At 49.5% G+C, this 21,745-nt stretch overlaps 1 protein-coding gene across 4 annotated transcripts in view; it reads left to right on the top strand.

Annotated features, from left to right (window-relative positions):
• LOC137143736 (gap junction beta-5 protein-like) overlaps nucleotides 1–21,745 on the top strand; it is an 82,875-nt gene that overhangs the window by 23,456 nt on the left and 37,674 nt on the right. For 2 of the 4 annotated variants that reach the window (XM_067533693.1, XM_067533691.1), the window contains exon 1: nucleotides 15,691–15,900. The gene's annotated coding sequence lies outside the window, so the exon portion shown is untranslated. The other 2 variants (XM_067533692.1, XM_067533694.1) reach the window with 2 other exon arrangements.

Genomic DNA, 21,745 nt, shown 5'->3' with positions numbered 1-21,745 from the left:
TAGTTTCACAAAAGCTAGAGGCAGGGAAAAGGCTGATTTGCCCAAGATCAGTAGCAGAGCTGGTCTCCAACTCCCAGTCGGGTGCCCTGTCCACTAGACTAATGTTTCTCAATGGGTGGATTACAAAATGCAGTTTGCAAGGAGGTGAAAACTTTCAATACAGTCTAAAACAAAACGCCCCTGCCGCACAGCCCCTTCCCCTTCTGTCAGCATCTGGCTATGTAGCAGTAAGCCTATATAACTTGTCATTGTTATCAATACTCTCTCCTTGTTGCATAGTAAATGTAAGGAGAGTTGCAAAAATGATTGGCTCATGAGAGTTCTTCATTTGAAAAGGCTGAAGGAAACTGCTTTCCCAAGAAAGTACAGAGAATGAAGATGTAAGTGGAATTCTAGAAGCAGCTTTCGTGTGTGATGCTGTCTTGCCTATAACAATCACTTGTTAAAATGTTCAGTAATAAAAGTGTTGGAGCGGCGTGAGTGAACTCCTGTGAAACTCAAGGCCTTTCTTGACAGGGGGCTGCGTAGGGTCCACGTGCTATCAGTTACCCTTTTGTATTCCTGGGTCTAGCTAAGATGAAACCCCAACTAGAGGACAAGAAATGAATCCGGCCCAAGCATGTTCACACTGTGTGAACTCTTCATTCTGTCCCAAGTAGAGTCCCAGATTCAGACACACTTAAACTTAGGGAATATTGGAAATAATGAGACTTAATTGTTTTCACCGGAGGTTTTCAACCTCCAAACACTTCTTTTTATTTTTAACAAAAGGAGGTAGGTATTTCCCCCCATTTTACACATGGGGAAACTGAGTCATGGGGGGAGCACACTACAAGTTAATGGGAGAGGCAGAAAAAGAAGCCAGGTCACCTGGGGCTTGGTTTAGAGCACTCTACTCTTAAAGAAGCTTGAGGAGCCCCCAGACCAGAGTTTTTGCAAAACTCTGTTCTCAAAACCAGTCAAACCAAAATTCCAGCTGCAAAAGCTCCCCTGTGTTTGCCTTCTGGATCCAGATGTGACTCCCCCGGGGCCGTCTTCTCCCTGAACCCTTCCACAAACATTGTTATTTTGTGTTGCAGTTACAGACCCAGCCCATTGCGCAGGCATAAACAAAGGGGGTCCCTGCCCCAGAGAGCTCATGATCCAAACACAGGGTCAGAGACATGGGATTCACAGGAAGCACTGGGCCTATTATGATCAGCAGAAGTCACAGGTCAGACGTCCTCTGAGCCTGGAGTCTGTGTTGAAACCCAAACTACAGGAGGGTTTTGCAGAAGTTGGTTCAGGACCCTGTGAACTTTTCCTACAGCTCCAGTTTATTCTTCCCTTTCATTCTGCTTCTGTTGCCCAGCTGCATATACATTTAAGTTGATTTGCCATATTCATGCCAAATAATGTCACATCAGACGTGGTTTAGCAGATTACTCTTTGGGGGTGGGGGAGGTGGGGAAATGGAAATGAACAGTTAAGCAGAGACACTCCCACTTTGGGAACGTGACAATTACTGAACTTAATTCTTTTAACATTAAGAGCCAAGTAGGGGCATATTTTAAAATTCTTTATAACAGTATGAAGCGGCTCCCATCATCCCAAGGCAGTTAATCCGTGCTCTTTAGAAAAGGATGAGGAAATAAATGTCTCCTAATGAAAGGGTCCCTGTAAGGTCAGCCTGCCGCTTGTTAGCTAATCAGAGACTTATTTGTTTTGCAAATTGCTCTCCTGTTTTGAACCGCTGTGTGGTAATTTCCATGGCAGGGAAGCAGGAGAGAGTTCATGGGGCTGTTTTTTGAAGCCCTCAATCTGTCATTGGGAGGAGGATAAAAATAGACTGGAAAAGAAAAGGAACATGCTGCCGGTTTTGTTCCAGGCGATTCAGTCCTACATTCCACGGCTGGAGATCTGAGGGCTGAATGATGGCTGGCAGGGCCGTCTTATTGGATAGAAGTGTTGTTTTTTTGTGCATCTGCTACAGGCCTGGAGAGAATATTAATACCTAGTTCTCATGTAACACTCTTCCTCCATGGATCTCAGAGCACCTTACAACGGAGGTTTGCATCATTATTCCCACTTTAAAGGTGAAGAAACTGAGGCACAGAGCGGGCAAGTGACTTCCCAAGGGCTCCCAACAGGCCACCATCAGAGCTGAGAATAGAACCCAGGTTTTTTGTGTCCCAACCTCCTGCCGTCCCCTCTAGGTGCAATTCTACTGTTGTATACATTTCCAACCAGCTTGAAACTTCAGGCATACGTGGATCTGGATCACTAGTAATGAATGTAAATTCTGGCCAGATTGAGATGCAAGCTCAGAGAGGGCTGTTTTCCTAATCTGCTTCCAATGTGGCTCAACATAGCCGAATAGTCTCAAACAGCTGATCTCACAAAACTTCCACCAGCTGGGGGGGTCAAAACCGGTGCTAGATTTTGGCTCTGTTGAACCTTTGCCCTGGTTCAGTCTGGAACCCTGAATCCCTAACCCTAAATCTAACCTAGACCCAAACACTGCCTAGAGATATAACATGCACCCCCACTCTCTCTCTCTACCCTTCCTTGAGCTGTCGACTCGGCTCCTTGTATTTCCTAGTATGTTAGTTGCATTCCCTGCGAGCCCTTGCTACCCCTTGGACTATTGGTTACCCAAGAGACTCCAGTGCCTACAATCCAGTCCTCTAAGTCGGTGTTTCCCCACCAGCATGCCACGGCACCCTGATGTGCCGCCAGGCCTGAGCAGGCATGCCATGGGATCTTTTGAGAAACTCCTTGAAGAGTTCTGAATGGGCTCATGAATATTCGTGTGTTCATTTGGAGGTGTACCACGGCACTCAAAAGGGTGGGAAACCCTGCTCTAAGCTCCCTCCTGGCAAGTTGGCGGGCTCACGTAGCTGAGATAAATCTTCGGTCCTATCCAGCATCTGCTGGAAGGTTCATCTTTCATCTTGTGTGCAAACAGATTGTGTGTGCGCCTTCCATGGCTTGGATCTTCATGTAGTTAATAAGCTGCTACTTACCTAGCCCCAGCCGCAGCCCAGTGAGCAGACCTGACAGATGTGGGCTCAGCAGTGGCAGGTGCCCTGTTAGTAATGAATGGTGAGTTTACAATCCCAGCAGATGTTCCGCTCGGGGTGCCGCCCGTTCCCAACAGCTCCTCTGACTGAGGCCAGGCCGCCCTCATTAGCAGCAATATGGAGCCGCCTCCTGGCCCTGCTGCTGCTGCTGCTGAAACTGGGTATCCCTGCTCCTATTCCTTCTCCATCCCCTGCCCCGCCGCCCCTTCCCAACGCTCTGCCTACCCACATGAATTTCCAAGCACTGCCTGGCTGCCATCATGGTCCCCTGCCATGTTGAGCAATAAAGACTTCTAGGGGCTCAGCCGACCCCCCACCTGCCTTTCAGTGTTTCCAGCCATGCACAGGGTGAGGAAATGTGCACTGGCGCAGGCCTCTGCACTCTCTTCCCCAGGTCCAGCTGAGCTGTTATGCCCCTCCCATCTGGCAGCCTTCTTCAGCAGTTAGTGTGGCCTCCCTATGCGTCGGCGAAAGGATGGGGTACAGGGTGACAGAAGAGAGGCTGCTCTCCCCCTTCCCTAAGGTGCTAGAGCACCCCCTCCATTACGTTCATCTGCTGGAGAGAAACCAGTGAGAAACAGGGAGGGGGAAAGTTGGGATCCAGGATTCAACAATAATAACTTATTTAAAAACCTGCCTCTAAACACGTTGCTGCTGTCAGTGCTTTAGAATAGAGAGCTGCAAAATATCTGGATTTTATTTGTATATTTTAGCCAGTTGCTTTGGAGGCCTGATTCCTGATTTTGGACCGCTCGGAGTTGACCAAACTGTTTTAATTTCACTGTAAATTCACCTGTAAAGACAACATGAAGACCCCTTTCTGCGTATCCGGCTGTGTGAAAAATCTTTCCTCCTGTCCCTACTCTATACATATATATATTTTTACACAAATATACGTGTGGGGATAAACTACTTGACAGCACGTCTCTTTATATCACAATCCAGAGCCACCCCCTGGCACATCAACAAATTCCAGGAGCAGGAGATTATTAGATCATTTCTCTCTTGAGCTCAGCATCTTTTTTTGTTCCCTCCTCACGCTCTTGAAATCTCATAGTTAAAATTCTCGGGGGCATTTCTGTGCATTGGGACGAGGGAGTTTTTCTTTGGAAGAAGGGCAGGGGAACAAACCCTGTTTTAAAGTAAGAAGGTGAAGAGTTAGGTGTAAATTGGGGCTATCATCCTTTCTCTACCAATTCATCCGCTCCAGTTTAACATTCCCTTTATTTGGGGGGAGTGTGTGTGTGTGTGTGTGTGTGGGGGGGGGGGGGGGGGGGAAGAAGGGGAGCATGTTGAGGTGTGTGTGAGAGAACCAGATGGCTGTCAGTGCTCGTTCCACTCATACACGTAGTCAGGAAGAGCGAGAAAGAACCGAAAACTAGAGCGCTCACATCCTGAACACGTCTGCTGAGTCCTGCACCTTGAATTTGTCTTTGCACTCCAGGCATGAAGCAGTGGGAGGGGCTTTGATGGGGACAGTCCAGCTAAGGAAAATGTGAGAAAGCAGGCGGGATGCAGCTGCTGGATTCCTGGTTTGAAAACAGCCACCAGGCACTCCTTCCTTGCCATGGCGGTTGAGTTGCTTTCATCCCACGGGGACAAGGAAATTGCAGTTGTATTGTGTTAATCCTGCTTACATCTGTAAAGCTGTGAATCGCTTGGAAATCAGCCTATCTCACTTGCAGTGCAGAGGTCTCCAGGGATATGTTTACACTGCACACTAAACCCAGACTCTGACTCAGGTTTGAGCCTGAGCCCGAGCCCCCCTCCCCTCCACGATTTAGATCACAAGCACTCAGAACCTGGGTCCTAGGGTCCTGCCAGGTGGGTGAGTCAGAGGCCGAGTCTCGCTGAGATTCGATGCAAGCCTGGTCATTCTGCAGTGTGGATGCAAGTCAAGCCACAGACCTGAGTCAGAAAGTCTGGGTAGGGCGGCATGGATGCGGTAGCACGGCTCTCAGACCTGGGGCCAACAATCCAGATTTACAGTGCAGTGTGGATGCTCAAACGAGGGCTTGGAAACACCGACTCCACAAGCCCAGATCCCAGTTCACGTGCAGTGTGTAGACATACCTTGTGCGTGGAGTGACAGCTAACAGATGGGCAAATCGTTCTGCTGGCTATTGACATTCAGTTTTCTGGCCAAGTGGCCTCATTAGAACTAATGTTTGTCACAGGCAGCTCTCCAACCATTGAAAAGGTAAACTCAGAAATGCAGTTTGCCCTGGATAGGGCACTTTTTTCTTTTCTCCGTTTCGGATCGAGGCTGTTCCCACCTGCCCGTCAAAGGGCACCTCTGTGAAGGTGAGGCAAATGCTTCCTCTGCTTTGGGACAGGAAGGGGGGATCCCAGATGCAGAGACAGTGGGTGCTAATGAAGTGTATAGGGGCTGCATCCATTCTGAGTACAAGATGACCCGCTCAGCAGGCTGCTGTCGCATGGCCATTCAGGAAAACGCGATGTTTGGAACGGGAGTGTTATCTAGTAGTTAGAACTGAGTTGGGTCTCCCAGGATCTATTCTTGGCTCTGCCGTGTGGCCTTCTGCGTCTCCCATGAGCCTCTGAATGCGTCTGTTTATCCACCTGGTCTAACAGCCACACACAGAGGAGGTGAGATTTAACTATGCCAGTTTCTGATATTAGGGAGTCCATCCAGGTCAGCGTTCTAACTGACAGTGGCCAGGATCACATGCTTCAGAGGAGGTGCAAAAAGTCCCCAAACCCTAATAAGCAATTATGGAACAACCTGCCCCCAGGGGAAATTCCCTCCTGACCCCAGGCAGTTACATGTCCTGCAGCGTGAAGGCTCCTGTGAGAACTGTAGATACAGCCCCTATTACCATAGCATCTGAGCTCTTCCCAATCTTCAGTGTTTTTCTTCTCACTGCATCCTTGTGAGGCAGGGCAGTGATGTTACCACCTGTTGCAGATGGGGAATTGAGGCTCAGAGAGACTAGGGGACTTGTCTGAGGTCACACACAGCTGGTGGTGGAGCTGGGAATAGAATGCAAGTCTTCTGAGTCCCGGGCTGGCCCCCTAGCCGTGGGACTATCCTGTCATTCCGATAACAACCTTATTCTAAGGAGATCCTATATCCTTTGCCAATTTTTAGCCTATCTAGTATACTTGGGGATATTTTTATCTATTCTTCTAATTCTTTCTATTTCTTGATGCTGAACTGTGGCCTCCCTGATACCTTGTGGCAATGAGTTTCATAGATTGATTATGCTCAGAGGCCGTGGGCATGCAGCTCTCCATGCCCACAGCAGAAATAATGCTCTGCTGTCCTTTAGCACCTTTTGTCCGTGGCTCTACGCGCCTTACGAGCGGAGGCTCCAATCCTGCATTGAGACCCAGTGGGAACCAAGTATTCAGCCTCTGACTGCTTGCTGGGGGGTAGGTTTGGATTATTATCCCCATTCTACAGATGGGGAAACTGAGGCACAGCATGACACTGACATTTTTTCTTTTTCTTTTGCCAATGACTTTCTCTGGATTCTTACAAAAAGTTAACGGCAGAGCTGGGAACAGAACCCAGGAGTCCTGACTCTTCAGCTGTACTCGACAACTCCTTGCACATGCACAGAATTCGACACCCAGAAATCTCCTTTCTTTAAATGTTCTGGTGAAATAGAGAGGCCCATCATATGAAGAAGGCATTCTCAGTGTGCTGCACTCTCCCACTGCTATGGACGTGGAGGAATTTCGGCGTGTGTGTGTGAAAGAGAGAGAGAAGAAACTAGATTAATTTTAAAAGGTTGTATTGATTGCAGTCAAGCATGAACCTCAGGCAAGGAGTGTTATGTAATTATCCACTCGGAGCTGAGCAGATGAGAGAACCAGCTGTTTTCCTCTCCGCATAGCTATTTCACTTTAGCATCTCCTCACTGCACCGAAGCATCCCCAGCGTAACAGATTATCGAGCAGTGTGGAGTTGTGTGTCTGCAGACTCATAAATTCTTACCTTAAAGGAGAGAGAGCGAGTGCAGAGTGCATGATCCCAAACATTTAAGAGCTGGGAGCAGCCTCTCCTAAAAGGCAGAACTTCTTATCGATTAACTCAGGAATCGCATACCGGCTCCAACACGGGTGTTCAGAAGTTCACTGGAAATAAAGTGGTGAGAGTGAATTCTTGCTGGATTCTTATTTATTCAGAAGCTCTGCCAGGCTGCAGCTGAGGCTTCTACTGGGATGCACCTTTGCTCTCTGAGTTCTTCAACATAATGAAGCCAGATTCCTGCGGCTGTATCGGACCACCGTGAAGAACATGTTAAGAAAAGGCTTGGGAGCAAAGATGCCTCTCCTAGCCAATTAATAAAAGTAGGCCTTCTGTTTTCAATCCCAGGTTGAGTTCAACGTGGGCTGGACGGTCTGCCTTAAACAGAAGCTGCCACGGTGATGAGGGTCTGATCTTGCTCTGTTGAAGTCAATGAGGGCTCTTGTCATTCACGTTGATGGGAGCAATTAGCCTGAAATGTTCAGCTTTGCAAAATAAGGGATTTCTAACTTCAATAGTGGAACGATCTATGCCAAGTTTTGTTTTAATGGCCGTGCCGAGGGGGCTGCTTTCCCTGGCAGCATCAGAAACCCAGCTGAAACAGGGACACTGACTGGACTCCTGTCACTGTCCAAGCCCAGCCAGGGGCAAAGGGCCAGAAAGGAGGTGATATAGGGTGAACTGACACACTGGATCTGGCCCACTGTGTATGAGGAAGGCATAGATTGCCTGTGTGTGTTGGGGGCTGGAGGGGGCGGGCAGAGCAATGGAAAAGCAGCAGGGGAACCGGCTTAAGAAATTACCTGAGAATTCCTCTTTCCAAAAGTCAATCCTCATGGAGACACAGTAACCCCCCTCTATCGGTCCCTGTTCCCTCCTGCCGCCAGTGAGGGGACGTGTGCCGTAGCTACCCCCGCCTACCAGAGGGGCTGGTTAGGGCAGTAGGCAGCCAGGTCTAAGTTAAAGCCATGGAGGATGGTAGAAGTGTACAGGTGGCGCATGATCTTGGGAATGTCCCTTCAAAAACTGGCCTTGGTGTTTGTGGTAGAATTGTCTCAGAGAGGGATTCCCCTGTGGGGAACCCCGCATTTAGCAGGAGGTGTGGGGAACCCCGCATTTAGCAGGAGGTGTGAGACGCATCCTGCATCGCTGGTCCTCAAGCCCTCTCTGCGACCTGGCTCCGTTTTGCACGGACAGAGATGGTTCCAATTTCCTGCTTCTCGTTCCATTACCTGGGCTGGGTTTCAGCCTCTCACAGACAGCCGCAGATGTTGTTGTCTCTTGAGGACTCAGACCCCTCCTGATCGGCAGCTAAGGCTCCCGCCTCTCTAGGAGCTGGCTGAGGAAGAGACTTCCTCTCCCTGGCTGCTTGTGTTCCCAGCAGGCCAGGTACCCAACAGACTTGAGAGGCAAATCCAGCACCTGTCACCTCTTCTCCCCCAAAGCAAAGGGGAAGGAGTTGGCAAATCTCCATGGAGACCCAGACGTCCACCTGCCATTGCAGCCTATGGGATCTTCTTGTTCATGGGATGGGACTGGCGTTCAGGACAAGTAATTTTCCCAGGAGGATTTTGTCCAGGACACCTGCATTAACATCTCGTGAAAACCCTATGGGATTTTTACTGACCAGCCACCAGGACTTTCCCTTGCTGTGCCTTATCTCCCCATCCATTCCCTGCTCCGTCTAGCACTTTGCTGGAGTACTGACTCAGCACAAAGTCACCCCCTACTTCCTCGTGTCATAGCACCTGTGTTTGGGCGGTTCCCCCATCCACACAGAAACCGAACAAGACCTTTCTTCACTAGCGCGAAGTCTGAGGTGCCTTAGCTCCAGATACACGTCCGTGCTCTCTGAGCAGGAAAGGCTCCTTTCTGGGATCTTGCCTTCCCGCGTATGTCAAGGAGCCGGGCATGTGTCTCCTCCCACTCCATTTGTCTCTGGCCGGCCTTTCTCTTGGACTCACTCGCTGGGATCTGGCGGCCGCATGTTCCCAGAACTGGAGGTCTCCATTATCGGAGAGGGAAGTATTTAGCCTTTATCAGAAGGGATAAGAATAGAGAACGGCAGGCGGCTAACTGCGGGATCTGGATGAAAGGCGGCTGACTCTTAATTCTTTCCCGCTCTGGGCACTCCTGCCCCTTCTTCCCCTTTTTTTCATGAGCCATAATTGGCACCCCACGCCGCAGTTGACTGTAGCACTTCACCAAAGCCAGGAACATCCTGAGGCCAAGACTCCAGACATTACGTCAATGAGTTCGAGCGCAGGGAGGATGCTTTTGATCCCACTCTTCTTCTTCTTCCGCTGTGCTGGAGGATTACGAGTCTCTGTTGCATGCATTTCTCTGGCTTGAGCTTTTCCCTCACTCAGCAAAGGAGACCAAAAGATGCTGCGCCATTTCACGAGGACTCGGAGTCCAGCGCCCTGCACTGCTCCAAGATGCAATGCGCCACTGCAACCAAATCTGCAGATTTCCTCTTTCTTTGAGGCTGGCTAGCTGCTCGATACTCTGGCCAGTGGGCCACTGATATACCGTGTCTCCTGCCCAGGGCTGGGCCGAAGTGAAAAGCCAAGTGGCTGGTGCCTACAATGAATAAAGTCGTCAAGGACCTGATAGAGGATTTGCTGGAAAGTGCGGGGAGGGGGTATTTTAAATTCCCTTTCAATTGCTGAGTTCAGTGAAGGGCTCTTAAGCGCAGTCTACTAGATTCTGGTGCCGTACAAGCTGAGGGCATGTACATTTCCCTGCAGCTGCATCTCAATCCTGATTTAAGGCACCCACTGCTATCCCCTTCCTGGGGTCCCCATCCCCAGCTCAGGCAATGTCCCTCAGCAATTCCGTCCAAGGGGAGACATTCTTTTTGTGAACTCTAAGACACCATAGGGTGAGCCTGCCAGACTAAACAGCACTTGTGGCCTCGAGTCAGGGTTTGAATCCAGGATCCCAGAGGATTGAAGGCAGCACATTAACCTTCAGTAAACTTTTGGCCTCACTTGTAGGCATTTAAGCTTCATAGGGGAACGATTAACCCAATGGACCAGAGCCTCTGTTGGCTAACTGTGTTCTAACGTCCAAGATCTACTGATGTGGTACCCGAGCGGTTCGGGACAGTTGCTGACCATGGGCGTTTCATGTGGCACCCCATGACAGTTCTGAGCCTTCCTGAGTTTTTCCCTATCACCCAACTCCTGGGCGTGTGAGGATTATATTAGCAATTAAGAGTGGCCCTGAGGCCCTGGCTTTCCAACTGGATCAAAAACTTCCCTGGAGTTTGAGGTTGTCCTGAACTCAGGTTTTAGTTCAGGTCAGTCATGTGAGTAGGTGCTGTCAGAGGTTTCTCGTTGTGATGGTATTCTCACCCTAGGCTGCCAGAGGTCCTGGTCTCGTATGCCTTGTGGTGGATGTGAAAATGACTATACTTTCAAAGTCTGAGGTCAGACTAGATGATCACGATGATCCCTTCTCAGACTTGCATTTATTTTCAGAGGGAGGTGCTCAGCGCTTTCTGAAAACAGGGCCCCTTTTGACGTGTCTCAAGGGGTACACAAAAACTGAGGCTCCCAAAATCACTAGTGACTCTTGAGTGTGCGTGTAATGCTTCCTCAGGCTTTGTTTTCACTAAATGAACACACGCAACAATTAGAATTCACCACCAGTCTCCAGCAGTTGAAATCCAGTAATTATCCAGTGTGGTTCATTTGGTGCAGCGTTCGCTTCTAGTCAGCAGAGTGTAGAGAAATGCACTGTCTCACTTAGGGAAGCACAGCGGGAGATTAGCCCAGACTTTAAAAGCTCTGCGTTTATGACTTCAGCCTTAGGGATTACAAAAAAGAAAAAGGATAAGGTTGGAAACTTAACTGATGCAGTGAAAACCTTGAGTGGGCACCAGCTACATCTGAGAGAACAATCCCCGTTTTTATTTTCAGATGAACGTGACGTGACAGGCGGGCACTAAAGGAAATGAAAGCAAAACAGACACCAGCAGGTCATATTCATATATGGAAAGAATCACAAGCACTGGAGTCATCGGTGAGTCATCAGTGTTGGTGTGGAGAAGCTAGAAAGGAAAAATCGACTCAGAGCTTGGCTTCATGAACACTTTGGGAACTCTTAATGCCCAGTGGCAGGCAGGGCTCCCACATGGGCGGGGGGAAGGGTACACTTTACCTGGGCCTAGAGACCCTGGAGGGTCCAGCCCAGGCTGCAACTCCCATTACCATGAGGATAAAATGTGTCATGGCTCATGAGATCGTATGTTTGGGATGAGGGGTTCTGGTGTGTTTGTGGGAGGGGGCCGTGTTACAAGTTTGTACTGGGCCCGAAAAAATTATGCTTGGGCCCTGATGGCAGGATCCACATGGACACTTAGTTTGTGGCAAACCGGAGTGTAAATCTACCCCACGCTAGCCTGCCATGCCCCAAGTCTGTGGCTACTGACCGCAGTGCTACGTTTCCGTGTGAGCTCGGTACAGGAATGCGGTATTCCTGGTGTAATGTCCCAGTTTTGTGCCTTGCTTCATTTTAAAGGATCCCAAAGTACTTTACAGGCTAGTCTAGAAATAACAACACGGGGGATCACCTTCTTCCACCCCTGACGGCAGCAGCCTCCATAGGAGATGAAGCAGCTGATTGTTGCTCTCAACAGCTTATGGCTGTACATGAAGACGAGCACTTGGCCTTTGAGGCTCCAAGGGAAGCTTTGGGAGGTAGAATCCCGCCCCCGGCCTCCACTCTCCTGCAAAGTGACGGGGGAGTTGAATGAGAACAAGGAGGCAGGATCTCCGTTTTATCTCTCCGGAAGGATGGCACCTTGAGCAGCTCAGTGCCACCTCCAGCCACTTCCTGACAGTGAATTGGGGGATTTGGCTCGGTAGCAAGTCAGAGGGACACTCTACTGTATCCTCAGCACCTCCACCTAACATGGCTTTATGGGAAATGGGGGAAACCTAGACTTGAGATGGGTGGCCAGAACCTCAGCTGTTGTAAACTGGAGTGGCTCCATTTACACCCACTAAGTGTCTGGCCCTATATTATTTGGAGATAAACAATTGAAATGAAATGTGCTGCCCTTTGTGGGATCCTGCTCTTTGTTACACCTGAGTCTTCAGATGGTCGCAGAGTATTTGTGATGATGGCTGAGAACCCACTCAGTAGGAGCGGAGAGGCTCTGCTTGCTCTTCATTCTTCATGGATTGCAGCTGGTAGCGTTCACTCTTGTACCGGACTTGCATGGTGCATAGCCCGTAACTGTGCACTGGGGTGAGTTTTCCCCTTTTAGTCATTCCTTATTCTCCCGTTTAAACACATTTCAGACGCCTAACTGGGAAGGGGGGAAACATACCATGTGACCAGCCCAAATGACCTATCATCAAAGCAAATGGCTCATGAAAATTGTTCATCCACAGTCTTCAACAAATGTGTTTGGGTAACTGTAGCCAATGAGTCCGGCTGGTGAGCGAGTCAGGAACTGGGCATAGAAAAGGCTAAAGCACCTCTTGTTTTTGGTTCAGAAAGCTCTTATCCAACCACCTCAGCTTCCCAGGTAACCCTTCTCGTATGTCTACACTGCATCTCAGACCAAGCCTCCCAGCCCAAGTCCACAGACTTCTGTTAGCCGGGCTTATGCTAGACCATGACAAAGAGCTGTGGGGACGTTGCAACTCAGGCTGGAGCTTGTGCCCTCAAGCTTTACAGAGCTGTTTATAGCATGCCTACGCAAGCCTCGCCCACCTGAGTCTGTGGCTCCAGGCTGGGAGGCTTGCTACAGACTGACCCTTAAACATCCCGCATGCAAGAGCTGGCCAAACAAGCCCCTGCTTCACTTCTGGGATCGAACGGTAGGGTTTTGCTTTCTGCCTAGCTAGGTTGCTGCGTTGCCCTCAGCCACTGTCGGAACCACTGAAGTATCAGGCAGCTGCTTGTTTCCTTTTTAGGAGACAATATTGCTGGGAAGATGCTTTTCTAAGCAGCTTGACAGGCAATAGCATTCATGGAGAACCAAAGCCGCCCTCCTCAGAAAGGAGCCTTGTTTGAGAAGCGCCAGCTTTTGACAGGCCCCGTGTCAAGGGGAAATCCCCATGGGGCTGCATTGCTGGCAATGGCCTTTTTCTTCCTCCTATTTTTTTCTTTCTCTTTAATTTCAGTAATGAAATAAAAAGGAAGCTTTCCCGTGACATGAATTCTCCCATGTCCATCAAGGCAGGGCCTCGGGATTGCAGGTGTCCATCACTCTGGTTTCTTGTGTTTTCCCTCTTGCGGTTCTCCGGATGCACCCCAGCTTCTCGCCCTCCCTGCCCTGGCTCCAGCTCAGGACAGGCAAACTGGATCAGGTCAAATAAGCTCTGGGAAAGCAGATGAGATGCACAGTTTGGGACCAGAAAGCTCTTCATTTATTGATATTAAGGTAGGACCTAGAAGCCCCAACCAAGATCAGGGCCTCATTGTGCTAGATGCTTTACAGACACATAGCAAGAGACTGTCTCTGCCCTGAAGTGTTTAAATCTGAAGAGACAAAGAGTGGAAGGGAAAACTGAGCCAAAGAGAGGGGAAGTGACTTGCCCAAGGTCACTCAGCAGGTCAGTGGCAGAGGCAGGAAGGCAACCTACGTCTCCTGAGTTCCAGCCCAGTGCCCTGTCCAGCATTCCATGTTGACTTCAGTGATGTGACTCCATTGAAGAGACTTCTACCCGCTGAGGGTTTGGCCCATAGGGAGAAACAAGTCTCCAACTTCTGATCAGGCTGTCCAAGAGGTGTTTGGGTTCCAGGGCTTCAGTATTGGGACTGACCCTGACCTCCAGTCACAGCTTGAACTGAGCCTCTTTTCAGTTCCTATTGCATCCTTGTTTCTGGCGGGGGACGTGGGAAAGGCTGCATTGAAAAGACAAGGGAGACTGTGTCCCCTACAGTACTTTGACAGGACTGTGGGCAGGGCGTGCTGGGAATCTCTGGAGGGACCAGCCCTGTACATGCCGGAGGGTTGGAGAGTTCAGCGAAGCATGGGAGCTTTGAAGTGCTGAGCGAGGCCTAGTCAGACAGCAGCAAGACCAGGCCTGGAGGAAGGGGGTGATAGGGAATGGACGGAGTGCGCACAAGGCGGGGGGGACTGGAGCAGCAGGGGAGTGACACAGTAACAGCAAAAGGAGCTGCAGTGGGATTTGCAGAGCTGGTGTGGGAGGACACGTAGACTGGAGGCCCAAGGGGAATGGACGCCTGCGTAGGCACCAGAAGGAGAAGATACAGCTGGAGAAGAAAGCAGAGTAAGGGTGGGAGAAAGACCTGCAGGTTTTTCAAAGGGTATTTTCCCCTCAGTGTTGCTCAAAACACCCCGCTCATTCCCTTCTCCGGGATCCCAAAGGGAATTCTTCTGTCATCCGCAAATGTCAGGAGGAAATTTGAGGAGGTTGTTCCTCCTCTTCACCTCGGCTCTCGAAAGAAAAATGAAAAGCTCTGAGCGATGTGAAGAAGGGAGGGAGGGAGAGAGAGACACTTGAGTCTCCTCCAAATGTCATTTCCTGGTGAATAAATGGCCTCGTAAATACAGGCTGTGGAATGAGTTCTCTCTGGCTAAACCAGAGGTCTGAGTAGCAGCCTTCCCGGGCCATGCATCAGGCAGTGAGACAGAGTGATAACTTGACCTTTACAAAACGTCCAGTGCACTTTATAACTATTTTATTGACTCTGCAGCCTTGTTGCTGAGTGGCGCTCGCCATCAGCCGAGACAGTAAATCACCCAGAGTGATCTTGGGTCCCTGTTCAAGCACCGCAATGTATCTTCCAGCAGATCACGTGGCACAGCTTCCTCCTCTCAAGGTGGAGAAGGAAAGGGGAGGGGGGAAAAAAGCTGAGCACAAGATTTGAGACAAAGTGCAGATTTGGATGGAATCCGATTTACAGGGAAGGTCGGAGCTGTCAAGCCTGATCCCCGAGCTCGTTAGGTCCCACAAGCCAAACAGAGCCCAGGGCTTGAGTAGGAGACCTTCAAGGGTAGGGCAAGAAGTGGTGCTGGTAACCTGTAGGGGGACTGCTCAGTCTTCAGTGTCAGTACCACCACACGCAGGTGCAAGGAGGCTGCTGTCCTGCTAGAGATGCCCTCTGACAGCTGAGACATAAGAACGTGGCTCCTGACTTCTTGCGACCCATCAGGATGCCCTCATATTGAAGTGCATGTCCTCAGTCCAGTAAGCCAGTCCCTAACGTGCGGTGATTGGAGGGTTAGGTGAAGACATTTGGAGGCTTGGCCTGGGTCTTCACCCAAACCGAAAACCAAATGCAGAGCTGAAGTCAGCAGGATAAATTCAACCTAAAGCATCTTCATATAGAAATCAGGCTTCAAACTGCTTGAATACAGCTTACTTTTCATGGCTTTGCCAATCCAGATGGCACAGCAAGGTACTCAAACCAGGCGTGAGCTCTCAGACCACACACCTGCATCCCTTTCTTCATAAACTACCCGCCTAATGCTGCTGGGGAAATCCAAACCCGTCCACAGGCCAATGAGACCAGCTGGGAAGCATTCCAATCAGCTCCTAGCAGGGGTGTTTGTTATCCATGCAAACCGCCTCGTGGCATGGGGTGGATGGTGAGACCCAGAATGGCTGCTGCTCTTTGCTAGAAAGGTCCTTCGGAGGTGGTGAGTTGCTTGGATCATCTGGGGATGCTCTGGAGCCTTCCCTGTTCTAAACCGTATTGACTGCGGGCTCAGGTGTATAATGAGAACAGAGCTGAGAACTGGAACAGAGCAAATCACAGCATTCGCCCACGTGCAGCAGGCTCACAATCTCCAGGCAGCCTGGCCCTAAGGACATCAGAATATCTTCTGCTGAAGGGTGAAACTGACAACAGGTAGATTTGTCCTAAAACATCCCCACCAACTAGAACTGGTTGGGAACTTGTTGGCAAAATGTTTGGGGGAAGGGGGTGTTTCCCCCAAAATTCAGATTAATCAAAACCGAAGCTGTGCATGGGGAAGGGATAGTTTTGATGAATTTCCCAACTCGAAAAAGATGTTATAAAAGAAGTTGTGAAATGGTTGAAATCTCCTGTTTTGACATTTTCAGAACAGTTTCAATTTTTGGTTTAGAAATTTAATTTATACTTAAAAAAAAAAAAAAAAAAAAAAAAAAAAAATTTTAAAAGAGGCTGAAATCGAAATGAAACGTTTTGATTGATTGGCCCCCACTGAATTCTTTTTGACTGGTCGACTTTTGAAAAATATCAAGATTTTGACTTTGCCCTGATTCAGGGTGGGAAAAATGTTCCAAATCTCAAAAAGTCCTGCTGGCTGGGGAATCCACTTCCCACCGAGCCCCACCACCAGTGGTTCTCTTCTCCTAGGTAATCCTCTACCTGTATATTAATATCGCCTTACCCTGGCGGTCTCTAGGATGCATGTCTGTAGCAGACGACGAATTCCCAAGAGCTAAAATGGCTGCTGTGTATGTCCCCCAGTAATGGTGTTCTTGCTTCACACCGTACGTCCTCCCCCAGGATCTGAGCTGCTCTCCTGCGCTAGATCCGCAGCGTCTTTCTGCGCTAGCACAGGGAGAGCAAGGGGCCAAGCCCCTGTTGCTGGGGCTTTTCTAAAGATCAGGCCCAGGAGCAGTGAGTTGCCAGTGAAGCTCTCTGACTGTTTAGGAACAGGTTTGTCTGGTGCTAGAGGAAGCTCCCCCCACCTTAGAGTTAGTGGAAGCAGCGTTTTTCTAGGCATCCGATCAGAGGGCACCTTGAGACAGGACTCCTGGGTTCTATGTCCAGCTCTGAGAAATAGTGATCAGCTGCTTAGAGCAGAGGGGTGGGAGTCAGGGTTCCTGGCTTTGGGAGGGAGAGTGATCAAGGGGAGACAGCAGGGGACTGAAACAGGACTCCTGGGTTCTATTTCTGGCCTGGCCAGCTCTTAGGCTTTGAGAAAGTCACTCCACCTCAGTTTGCCCATCTGAAACATGGGGATAATTATACTCGACCTGCTTCCGAGGAGCATGGGTAGACCGAATAGATGAATGGAGGTAAAGTGCTTTGAGATCCTCAAGGGAGAGGGGCAGTAGAAGGGCCTGTTATTGTTGCTGAAAAGCCAAGAGGAGAGGAGATCCTCTCCCGGGGGGTATGTGTGTGGCTTCAAAGGAGACCAAGACACTGCAGTGGGTGGTGCGGGCAGAGAGAAGCAGGGCTGCTCCGTGTTCTCAGCAGGATTGTGTCAGCAGAACAGCTCCAGCCTTTGCTCACAGAACTGTAGCCTTTCATCCTCCTGTTTTTATTGCACCTGCTTCCAGGAGAGGTGAAACATGCCATCTCCCATTGTCCCATTAATCCTTCATCTCTTTCCTTGTTGTTTGCCATCATCTCGCTGTGGCCTGCCCTTCCTATACACACCTGCTGGAGAAATGACACCCCACAGGGCGCAGCATGGGGAGGGATCGTAGCACCTTAACCTGTAGCAGCTGCAGAAATAGCAGGGATGATGATCTCGTCTTCCTCCGAACAAGGCGAGATCGGCTGTTCCTTTCAGCCGAGCTGGAGGATGATGGATTGAATGAATATCCAGTTCATTAACTGTCATTTGTCCTATTGTGTTTACCACAAATCCCCCACACCGGTGCTTAATGCATGCTACAGAGCCTGCTAGATTCATAGAGAGGCACTGAGACATTGTTCTAGCCCCACAGGAGGAGGAGCACTGTTGGATGGGACTGTTCCAGGTGGCTGAGTGAGACCAGGAAGGTGGGACATAGGGAATGGGTAACACACACACATACGTTCAGGTGTTTGCAGATATGGAAGGCTCTGACAATGGGGTGGAAGCTTGCAGTCCCTGGAGGTTTTGGGAGGACAGCGGAGCCACGTCTTGATGGGAATTGCCCACCCCAATCTTCAGACCCCCTTGCACCTGGATATTCTGGTTTTTGCCCCAACTACAGGGGACCTTCTATTTCTTCTAACCCTCCATATTCATAGATTCCAAGACCAGAGGGGACCATTGTGATCATCTAGCCTGACCTCCTGTATAGCACAGGTCACAGGACTTCCCTGAATGAATTCCAGTTCCAACTAGAGCAGATCTTTTAGAAAGACATCCAATCCTTGTGTAAAATTGGCCCATGATGGAGAATTCACCACAGCCCTTGGTTAGTTGTTTCAAATGTTAATTACCTTCATTGTTAAAAATGCGAACCTTCATTTCCAGGGTAGAAGCTCTGCTCTTCTTCTCATGACCAGGCTGGATCTCATTTTGCATCCCAGTTCCACGAGCTGTCAATGACAATCTGACCTAGTGGCCGGTGCTCTTGGCCCCTTCATAGCTAGTTGACAGATATGCATGAGCAGATGAGACCTGCCCCTGCCAGGTAACCACAAGTACAGACCAGTGATGATCTCCTTGGAGAATTCCCAGTTAAGTAATTAAGTAGGCGTGGTCCAAGGTTTCCCCAGGTTGGGCACAGATCCAGTCAGCCAGCATCAAGTGGTGGTGTTCCACTCAAATCAGAGGAGCTTCTCTGATTTGCCACCACCGCTGAAGATCTTCCCCATGTGTCTAGCTAGACTACATCTGTCAGGAAGGGAGGAGGGGTTGTGCTGATGACATGTTCCATGTGCCCAGGTTTCCGGATGGGCTGATGGCTGGTTGATCGCATGGCATTTGCATTTGTGTCAGCGGGACTCTTAACGGCTTTTGTGGTGCTGTGATAGGAAATGACACAACTGACCAGGATGCATCGGCCACAGACAGACTGCTTGGTAACCTTTGCAGGCTTCCAGCATTTGTCAGCCGATCCAGAGCACGGCCTTTAGCTTCCACCCAATTACTGCTGTGGTTGCAGCCCGTGGGGTGCGTGGGCGGGAGCGCATGCATGGCTCATTAGGTTGGAGCGTTTAGTTTTGCCCTTGAGTGATGCCACCTTGGGCCTATTCTGTTCTGTGTGGGTTCTCGTATGGCGCTCATCCGCAGAGTATTGGCCTTCCAGGAGTGCACTGAGCGGTGCGTGCAACGAGACCAGTGCAGGCCGTGCAACTGCATTTATCTGACTTTTGTGGCCTGCCTGGAGCAGGGTTCTCCTCGGCCATGGTCGTCTGGGGACCAAAGGATAGACCTCCCTCTGTGCCCTTGTCGTTGACATTTGTAGAACGGACCATCCCTGCTCAGCTGAGACCCAGGACAGGAATAGCGCAGCCTGCAGGTCAGGAATGGTGTGTACCAGCAGAGCTGTATGTGGGGAGCAACATGGGCCTAGTTTATATTGCGGGTTTTTCCACCATGCTTGTGTGCTTCAAAATCAACATGGGCCAGTGGCTGGGGATCAGGAGAGCTGGGCTCTGCTCCGACTCTGGAGTGTGAGCTTTATCCAGCTTGTCTGTTGGGACTGTAAACTCTTTGGGACAGACTTTCTTTCTATGCGTAGGTACAACGCTTAGTGCAATGGGGCCCTGCCCCCAGTTGCAGTCTCTATGCACTATAATGGCATCATTTGTCCTGGGGGAGAAGTGGGGGAATATTAAAGCCTGATACTTTTTCAGGGAGGGGTAAGACATGCTCTCCAGTTACGCACATCATAGGCCCCTGTGCAATAAGATACCTTGGGAAACCTTCTCTCCTGGGGGGGATAAATCATGTCAAGTTGAAGAAAACCAGCCCCCAGAGGAAGGTGGGTGGACAAGAATGGAAGAGGGACAAGATAGTGCTTCTGAAGAAAGCTGATAAAGGAATTGGGAAGAGAACAGGGAGCTGCAGATACCCAGCTAGGTTATAAAAAGGCCTCTGCAGACACTCACTATATCTTGCTTTAAAAGGTGATGATTATCCACGAGTATGTTAATTCTTCTAAGAATCCATCTCCAGTTTGCATCTTTGACATTCAAATGGCCTTTGTTTCCCTGGCTAATTTTTCACAGACTGAATGGGAAATCCTTGACGGGGGAGAATTAATACCGCGATAGACAGATAGCTCAGTGGATAGTGTTCAGAGCAGGGAACTCAGCGTATGTCTACACTGCAATAAATAACCCACAGCCCCGAGTCTGAGCCTGGGTCAGCTGACTAGGGCTTTCTGAGCTTGATCTGAGGGGCTAAAAACTGCAGTGTAGACATTCAGGCTTGGGCAGGGGGCCAGGCTCTGAGACCCCACGAGGAGGGAGTGTCTCAGAGCCCGGGCTTCAGCCCAAGCCTGAATGCCTGCACTGCAATTTTATAGCCTCACAGCCCAAGCCCCCTGAGCCGGAGTCAGCTAATCCACCGTGCCAGGGGTCTTTTATCATGGTGTAGACACACCCTAAGGTGCAGTGCTCCTGATGCTGTTTTTCCCTCTACACACACTGCAGATAGATACTTGCAGTCAGTATGACCCTTCTTGGATCACAACCTCAACATGAGTCAGCAATGCGATGCTGTAGCAAAAAAAAAAAAAAAAAAAGAAAGCAATGTGTAGGTTGCATTAACAGGGCATGCAAGTCCCGGGAAGTGATCATATCGCTCTGCTCAGCACTGCTTTGCCCTCAGCTGGAGTTCTGTGTCCAATTTTAGTCACCTTTGTATAGAAAGGATGTAGAGAAACTGGAAGGATCCAGAGGCGAGTGACGAAGATGATCAAAGGGTTTCGAGAGCTCTGAGAACCACAGAATGATTTGCCAGTGATGCTGATTATGTATTAACTGACGTTTTAGGATGTGTTAGTGTTTGTTGATTATTTGCATTGTGGCAGTGCCTCAGAGCCCTAGTCGCGGACTAGGACCTCTCTGTGCTAGATTCTGTACAAATGTAGAGCAAAAAGGGCCATCCATGCCCCAGAGAGGCAATCACTAGCAGGAGTTACGTTGTGAATGGGCAACTAACAAAAATCACCTGATGGAGCAACCTGCAGCGTAGAGGCAACACAGGAATGATTGAAACAAATGATAGTGGAGGGCAAAATCAGAGGATCAGTTGGATTGTGGGAAGTAAAAATGATCTGTCCCTCTCTGTCAATGCCACCTGCATGCCCCACCATGAGAACAATGTTCCATCTCCCTTTTATTCTTGATTAAAAATGACTGTTATGTTTGCAAGAAGCTGCACAATATCAACATCCCCCCTCCTTAAAGTGCCATGCTGCGAAGGTTTTACTTCTGCGCTGAGATTGGAACTTAACCTGCCTTCCTTCCAGCCTGGGGGGAAGAGATTGCAGCTAATGCAGTTGGACTTAACCTGCTGTTCCTAATACTTGGCTATTTTATTGTTTAAAGGGGGAGTGTCCGGCCATTTAGAGGGAAGCAAAAATTTGTGTAGACATTGTAGTAAATCTGTATATTGTTATGGCAGAAGACATCAGATGGCACTGTTATACTTAGTCCTATTTAGCATGCAAGCAAGTTTTAGTCTTTGAAGAAATAGTCAATTGTTAATTTTGTTACTCAATAGCCTTTGACTGAAGCTGCTTTATTCTCTGTATCTGGCGGCAATTCTTGGGACAAAATAACATCCTGGGGAATCAGGATTTGGCATGAGGGCCGATCTTTATGGAAGAGGCAATTGCCTGTGTGCTGTTTGTGACCGCCTCTGTTCCAGGACTAGTGTATGTGCAGAGATAAAGCAAGTTACACATAGAATACATCCAGACTCTGCCTCATTGATTTCTCCACTGGCAAGCCAATCTGCAAGACCCCAGAGGGGCAACATTAGAGTCAGAAGAGGGGGACTGGTGTCAGAAGAAGGGGTAACAGTGCT

The sequence above is a fragment of the Emydura macquarii genome, unplaced genomic scaffold, assembly GCF_026122565.2.
Source record: "Emydura macquarii macquarii isolate MOO-44397 ecotype Brisbane River unplaced genomic scaffold, CSIRO-AGI_Emac_v2 contig_3348, whole genome shotgun sequence".
Lineage (NCBI taxonomy): Eukaryota > Metazoa > Chordata > Testudines > Chelidae > Emydura > Emydura macquarii.
Note: the sequence above shows the minus strand (reverse complement) of the source record. Positions and strands in the feature narration are given on the sequence as shown.